Genomic DNA, 8,559 nt, shown 5'->3' with positions numbered 1-8,559 from the left:
TCGCTTGCGTCCACGCTGTGATTGCAACCGGGCACTCACACCTGCAGCAACAGTGCTTCTATCCGCAGATCGTGGCTCGCTGATGCCAGACACATCTTCAGGTTGCGTTGGTTCCACTGGAGAAGGCTCCAGTTCCTCTGTCGGTCTAGGAGCAGCGGTACTGCATATCGTGCTGTAACCCAAAAAAAAAAAAAAGTAAATTAGTTTCCTTTAAACAATTTTGTCTCGCACACAGACCTATTTGTACTTACGAGCGCTGAGACAATGTTTTTTGAAGAAAGAGCAGTTGGTCGTAATGCACATACGGGGTCACCCGTTTACCACTGGATCCGCTTGGTGCATTCTGACTGTTCCGGTAGTCACGGACAAAGCGATCGCGGATGGACTTCCAACGGGTATGGACAGCATCGGCTTTAAATTTAAAAAAAAATATATACAGTGGGGCAAAAAAGTATTTAGTCAGTCAGCAATAGTGCAAGTTCCACCACTTAAAAAGATGAGAGGCGTCTGTAATTTACATCATAGGTAGACCTCAACTATGGGAGACAAACTGAGAAAAAAATATTCAGAAAATCACATTGTCTGTTTTTTTATCATTTTATTTGCATATTATGGTGGAAAATAAGTGCACACCCTCAAACAGTCTGACTCCAAACTCCACTATGGTGAAGACCAAAGAGCTGTCAAAGGACACCAGAAACAAAATTGTAGCCCTGCACCAGGCTGGGAAGACTGAATATGCAATAGCCAACCAGCTTGGAGTGAAGAAATCAACAGTGGGAGCAATAATTAGAAAATGGAAGACATACAAGACCACTGATAATCTCCCTCGATCTGGGGCTCCACGCAAAATCCCACCCCGTGGGGTCAGAATGATCACAAGAACGGTGAGCAAAAATCCCAGAACCACGCGGGGGGACCTAGTGAATGAACTGCAGAGAGCTGGGACCAATGTAACAAGGCTTACCATAAGTAACACACTACGCCACCATGGACTCAGATCCTGCAGTGCCAGACGTGTCCCACTGCTTAAGCCAGTACATGTCCGGGCCCGTCTGAAGTTTGCTAGAGAGCATTTGGATGATCCAGAGGAGTTTTGGGAGAATGTCCTATGGTCTGATGAAACCAATAGTGCAAGTTCCACCACTTAAAAAGATGAGAGGCGTCTGTAATTTACATCATAGGTAGACCTCAACTATGGGAGACAAACTGAGAAAAAAAAATCCAGAAAATCACTTTGTCTGTTTTTTTAACATTTTATTTGCATATTATGGTGGAAAATAAGTATTTGGTCAGAAACAAAATTTCATCTCAATACTTTGTAATATATCCTTTGTTGGCAATGACAGAGGTCAAACGTTTTCTGTAAGTCTTCACAAGGTTGCCACACATTGTTGTTGGTATGTTGGCCCATTCCTCCATGCAGATCTCCTCTAGAGCAGTGATGTTTTTGGATTTTCGCTTGGCAACACAGACTTTCAACTCCCTCCAAAGGTTTTCTATAGGGTTGAGATCTGGAGACTGGCTAGGCCACTCCAGGACCTTGAAATGCTTCTTACGAAGCCACTCCTTCATTGCCCTGGCGGTGTGCTTTGGATCATTGTCATGTTGAAAGACCCATCCACGTTTCATCTTCAATGCCCTTGCTGATAGAAGGAGGTTTGCACTCAAAATCTCACGATACATGGCCCCATTCATTCTTTCATGTACCCGGATCAGTCGTCCTGGCCCCTTTGCAGAGAAACAGCCCCAAAGCATGATGTTTCCACCACCATACTTTACAGTAGGTATGGTGTTTGATGGATGCAACTCAGTATTCTTTTTCCTCCAAACACGACAAGTTGTGTTTCTACCAAACAGTTCCAGTTTGGTTTCATCAGACCATAGGACATTCTCCCAAAACTCCTCTGGATCATCCAAATGCTCTCTAGCAAACTTCAGACGGGCCCGGACATGTACTGGCTTAAGCAGTGGGACACGTCTGGCACTGCAGGATCTGAGTCCATGGTGGCGTAGTGTGTTACTTATGGTAGGCCTTGTTACATTGGTCCCAGCTCTCTGCAGTTCATTCACTAGGTCCCCCCGCGTGGTTCTGGGATTTTTGCTCACCGTTCTTGTGATCATTCTGACCCCACGGGGTGGGATTTTGCGTGGAGCCCCAGATCGAGGGAGATTATCAGTGGTCTTGTATGTCTTCCATTTTCTAATTATTGCTCCCACTGTTGATTTCTTCACTCCAAGCTGGTTGGCTATTGCAGATTCAGTCTTCCCAGCCTGGTGCAGGGCTACAATTTTGTTTCTGGTGTCCTTTGACAGCTCTTTGGTCTTCACCATAGTGGAGTTTGGAGTCAGACTGTTTGAGGGTGTGCACAGGTGTCTTTTTATACTGATAACAAGTTTAAACAGGTGCCATTACTACAGGTAATGATTGGAGGAAAGAGGAGACTCTTAAAGAAGAAGTTACAGGTCTGTGAGAGCCAGAAATCTTGATTGTTTGTTTCTGACCAAATACTTATTTTCCACCATAATATGCAAAAAAAATGATAAAAAAACAGACAATGTGATTTTCTGGATTTTTTTTTCTCATTTTGTCTCCCATAGTTGAGGTCTACCTATGATGTAAATTACAGACGCCTCTCATCTTTTTAAGTGGTGGAACTTGCACTATTGCTGACTGACTAAATACTTTTTTGCCCCACTGTAGATATAGCAATAGATAGATACATAGATATAGATAGATAGATACATAGATATAGATAGATAGATAGGTAGATAGATAGATAGATAGATATAGATAGATATATAGATACATAGATATAGATAGATAGATAGATACATAGATATAGATAGATATAGATATATAGATACATAGATATAGATAGATATAGATAGATAGATACATAGATATAGATAGATAGATAGATAGATAGATAGATAGATAGATAGATAGATAGATACATAGATAGATACATAAATATAGATGGATAGATATAGATAGATTGATAGATACATAAATATAGATAGATATAGATAGATATATAGATACATAGATATTGATAGATAGATAAATAGATAGATACATAGATATAGATAGATAGATAGATAGATACATAGATATAGATAGACAAATAGATGGAGCGATAGATAGTTGATAGATAGTTTATAGGTATAGTAGATAGAAAGTGAATAGATAGATTGTTGATAAATATTGGATAGAATATTTCTAATTTTATATTTACCACTGGCAGTTGTGGCGACGACAGACGGCTAGGGACCTTCTTTCTTTTGTGTCCTCCGTGTGCCACAACCTATTGTGTATGTAAAATGTAAAAAAAAAAAAATTAACATTAAATAATGTATTCATTGGATCAATAAATTTATGCATGAAAAATTCAACATGTGTGCTATGTACCTTTGTGCTTTTAGCATGTTTTTTGGGGGGTGGTCTAGCAGCCTCGGGCTCAGAAGACTCCTATTCACAATAAAACAATAAACGGGATTGTTATGCCTAGCTCAATACAATGGAGTTTCACACAACATTATAGTGGTTTTTTAAAGTGCAAGCCTACCGACTGTGACGAAAAAATCGCAGACACGCTGCTGCTGCTGCTGACATCTGTATCCGACATCTGTGTGCAACAAAGCAATACATGTTTAGTACACACACATCCGACGGACATTACAGACTCCCATGATGTATACTGAGATATATATATAGAAATGTACTTACATTTCAGGAGAGCTATTACAACACTCTGTCACGTGCAGTAAATGTGTGGGTGGTATATTCCTCCTTTAATGGCCGAAATCACATTTCCTGTCACATGACACATGTGACCACCCTCAAACGCTATTAAAACGTGTGGTCCTATTTGGAAATTTTTCATGATTTGCGTCTGACTGCGTTTGCCATAGCCTTCTATGGCAGAATGAACGCTTCCGTTAGTAGTGCGTTAGCTTGGCCGGACCCGAGAACGCTGCAAGCCGCGTTGAAGGTCCGTCAGAAAAAAAACGTTATGTGACAAACGCATACCAATTTAGGGATGCGTCACGATGCGTTAGACAATGCAAGTCTATGGGCGCGTTGGTATGTGCGTTACATTGCGTTTTTACTACTTAAAAACGAGTCCGTTAGACGGACACACCTAGCGCAATGTGAACCCAGCCTTATCACGGGTGCTCGCATGGAACATAGGTATGTAACAAATCCTGTCATAGAAAAATGCTGCAGCACTCACCGATCCTGGAGTGAGGAAAGTCTACGGGTCATCAATGAACCTGTAGAAGCGCTAGATACAGCACAAAATGGCTGTTGTCGACCCCTGCGCATTCCTGTCGTCACTGCACATCCCCTGAGCCGTGAAGATGCATTACCACATGTCTCAATAAAGACTTTCCTCACTCCAGGATCGGTGAGTGCTGCCGCATTTTTCTATGACAGGATATATATATGCAGCGCCCCAGAGACCTGGTCGTTGCAGTAACGTCGCCCTACCACTAAGGGGAGTGATGGTATGTCTGATGGCACTAAAGGAGTTCATCTGACCAGGTATCACCAGCACACATTACACTTCACACTCCGGCCACTAGGGAGAGAAAAAGGTTTTATTTATTAGGCCACTCCTCACACTGGTAAAACTAGGGGTTGGATAGGAAGTCAGCACAGAAGCTGACTGGGTTTTGCCCAGGCAACATCCCGTGGCAGGGGGTGTTGCGGGGGAGACTTCAGGGGAGTCCCTGTCAGGCGTGGGAACCTGGCAGAGATTTAGCGACCAGAACAGAACGAAACGGAACCGCGCCTGCACTACCTTGCGGCGGTATCCTTAGAAAGGACACGAAGCGAAGGATATTGTGGACAGTGAGAAACGAGATCAAGCATAAAGGAGAGCCAGTAGGAGTCGTGCCCCGAGAACGGCAACATCCTACTGAGGCGCGTAGCCGGTGCCCGGAACACTGAGGAAGTACTGTTTTTTCTGGCGTATAAGACTACTTTTTAACTCTTGAAAATCTTCTCAAAAGTCGGGTATCGTCTTATACGCCAGGTGCCGTCTTATAGGGCAGGTGCAGAGTAATCTGCGGTCGCCGCATATTGTGGGGGGAGCGATCCCAATGACAAGGTGAGGGGGCACCTCACCGGGAAGGTGTAAGTGAAGCAGAGGCAGAGAAGGAGATAATATGATACAAGGGTGAGCCAGATTTCTCTCTCTCTTTTTTGCATACCCCTGGCATCCCAGATGCTGACAGTTTGCTTCACTTACACCTTCCTGGTGAGGCGCTCCCTCACCTCGTCATTGGGACCACTCCACCCACTATATACTTCGACCGCAGATTGCTCCGCACCCACCCTATAAGACGACACCCGGCATATAAGACAACCCCCGACTTTTGAGAAGATTTTATATTTTAACTGGAAAAGTTGGGGGTCATCTTATACGCCCAGTCATCTTATACGCCGGAAAATACGGTAACTGACTTTATGCCTTACTTCAAATACCGCAGGACAGTTAATTATAGGTTGGCTGTCTACCTTACATCACCTAAGCAGACATAGGGGGCACCGTGGAGAGGGGTGTCTCTAGGGTCCCAGAAGAGCACCGAGCCTACCCGTCAAAAGGATGCGTCCTAGCCATAACCAACTTGGGGGATGGAGAATAGTAAGAACGAGAAAGAACTAGAAAGAACGAGAACAGAAGTTGTGAGGACTATCCCGAATGCTCAGCAGGGAAGCACTACAACACACAGGCGCTAGTGGTAGGTGATTTCCACCTGCAAAGGGAACTCTGGATGTGCCTTCGGACCGGCCGGTCTCAGACAGCCCTGTTAATAGTGCTCTGGATTGAGGATCCTGAAGTCACCAGTAAAGAGGTAAAGAGACTGCAACCCTGTGTCCTCGTTATTGACTGCACCGCACACCATCGCCACCTACACCACTGGGAAGCCCTGGGGACTCACTTCACCTGTGGGAAGGTATACCATCTAGCTGCCATTACATCACCCCAGTGGACCCCAAGCAGCGTCGGTCACCCTGACCGAATACCACAGGTGGCGTCACGAAACCTTGACAGACTTGTATCACCTTTTATTGGATGCCCCTTAGCAGGGTCACGGACCGGGTCCAGCCACCGTGACAACCCCAGAACCGAGCCAGAGAGGACCGGTACCGAGTAACCCGGGGCCCTGCGTCTGGGGGCGCTCCATATATATATATCACTGGATCTGACCACAACCACAATATTATGTGACAAAATTGTTAGTCTAAAAAAAAAAACGCAATAAAAAATTCTGATGAAAGAATATCCTTTAAACAGTAAATAATTGTGTTCAATTCACAAAATGTGCACGGTTCAATAAACTAACATAGTAGAAGGCAAAGCGAGAAGCCATCTCACCTGATGCGGCTTGTGGTGTGGGGAAGCACGGAGCACGTGTAGTTGCACGCTGATAAGATCAAAGTAAAAAAGGATTGTTCCAGCTTCCAAATAGTCCAAAAAGAGTAAGTAGAGTAATTTATTTGCTTGCATGTAAAAACCAGACTTGTAAAGGCAAGTTCACATGACCAAATAACAGCATAAAGCAGCTACGCATTTCAAACACACTGGGTGTTCTTTGTCAAAGCTATACTACAGATGAAATAGTATTTAACTACACTGAGACCAATGAGAATCAGTCAAAAGGTCATGTGACAAACACTTATTAAAATCACAATCAACATATGTGAAAACAACCACAATACAACAAAACCTGTCTTGGGAGGACCAGAGATTGGAAGATATCAGGATATTAGTTCGGAGATATACAGAGGAGACAGATTATGGATGGCTTTGTGGTCAGTGTTAGCAGATTTAACTAGATACCCTGGTGAATTGTCATGCTGTGATGTGATCTTCGATAAGGAAGGGGGCCTCACACTGTCTCGAAGTAAGACCCTAAAGGTACCTTCACACATAACGATTTCGTTAACGATATCGTTGCAACGTCACGCTTTTTGTGACGTAGCAACGATCCCGCTAACTATATCTTTATGTGTGACAGCGACCAACGATCAGGCCCCTGCTGGGAGATCGTTGGTCGTGGGGAATGATCAGGACCTTTTTTTGGTCGCTGATCACCCGCTGTCATCGCTAGATCGGCGTATGTGACGCCGATCTAGCGATGTGTTCACCTGTAACCAGGGTAAACATCGGGTTACTAAGTGCAGGGCCGCGCTTAGTAACCCGATATTTACCCTGGTTACCATTGTAAAAGTAAAAAAAAAACACTACATACTTACATTCCGAGGTCTGTCACGTCCCCGGCGTCAGCTTCCCTGCACTGTGTCAGCGCCGGCCATAAAGCAGAGCACAGCGGTGACATCACTGCTCTGCTTTACGGCCGGCGCTTACACAGTGCAGGGAAGCTGACGCCGGGGGACGTGACAGACATCGGAATGTAAGTATGTAGTGTTTTTTTTTTACTTTTACAATGGTAACCAGGGTAAATATCGGGTTACTAAGCGCGGTCCTGCACTTAGTAACCCAATGTTTACCCTGGTTACCCGGGGACTTCGGCATCGTTGAAGACAGTTTCAACGAAGTCGAAGTCTTTCCCCTGATCGTTGGTCGCTGGAGAGAGCTGTCAGTGTGACAGCTCCCCAGCGACCACACAACGACTTACCAACGATCACGGCCAGGTCGTATCGCTGGTCGTGATCGTTGGTAAATCGTTTAGTGTAACGGTACCTTAACTATCTCTGTCCTGGGCATACTCTAAAAGGTAGAAAGGCCCAAGTCTCTGACCTTACTATGCTCCTGTCAGTGTCCTAATCTGTCCCCTCCCCCAGGAGGCCTGGGACAGATATGTTAGTCTATAAACTTGTAAAACAAACAGGAATAACAAAAAGCAACTTACATACAAAAACTCTCACCATGGGTAGAGAGGAATAAAGGGAAGGATAGGGATGTACAAACCAAACGGAAATAAGATAAAGGAGAAAGCATAGACCCAAAAAGAGCAAACAACAATCTCCAGCAGCAACTACGAACTACAACTTCAGCACACCAACTTCAGCAAGCCAGGAAGTAAACTTTCACAGGCAGGTATGATAATGTCTGGCCAGGTTTTGTAGAGAGAGAAAATGAGCAGGTTAGGAGCATCTGTGAGAGGGAGGAGCATGTCTTCAACCAGCATACAAAGAGTTAGTAACCTCTTCAGCGCCAATGGAAACGTAGTCCATTTAATATGAGGTACAAAGCACAGGCTAAATGGAAGACGTAATTCAAAACACATAAAGATCGCCTGACCCCAATTCTGCTGGTGTCTGATGGTCCCGGCACTCATCCTGGTCTCAGATTTTACCAGAACCCATGCCACAGATGTGACCCAGGCCTCAGATAACAGAACAAAGCAGACGCCTATGCCGAGTCTGAACAGAGAGTTTGTGCTTTAGAAATGACAAACCGCCCTCATACAGAAGTGTAAGCTACACCAGGTACAACGGGAGGCCGCCCAGTAGCTGAGCCATGTCCATCAGACAGCAAGCACAGTAAGCAGCCCAAAGCTTACTCCGTAGTTAAATATACA

At 44.5% G+C, this 8,559-nt stretch overlaps 1 long non-coding RNA gene across 1 annotated transcript; it reads right to left on the bottom strand.

The window, feature by feature from the left end:
- Positions 1 to 3,115: 3,115 nt before the first annotated feature.
- LOC138658055 (uncharacterized) lies at positions 3,116 to 4,110 on the bottom strand. Its single transcript, XR_011317314.1, has 4 exons — positions 3,731 to 4,110; positions 3,570 to 3,629; positions 3,413 to 3,472; positions 3,116 to 3,308 (listed from the first exon to the last, which is right to left on the bottom strand). It is a non-coding gene; the product is annotated as an uncharacterized lncRNA (long non-coding RNA).
- Between the last annotated feature and the right edge of the window lie 4,449 nt (positions 4,111 to 8,559).

This window comes from Ranitomeya imitator, chromosome 1, assembly GCF_032444005.1.
Source record: "Ranitomeya imitator isolate aRanImi1 chromosome 1, aRanImi1.pri, whole genome shotgun sequence".
Classification (NCBI taxonomy): Eukaryota; Metazoa; Chordata; class Amphibia; order Anura; family Dendrobatidae; genus Ranitomeya; species Ranitomeya imitator.
The sequence above is the reverse complement of the archived record's forward strand: the minus strand, read 5'-3'. Positions and strand labels throughout refer to the sequence as shown.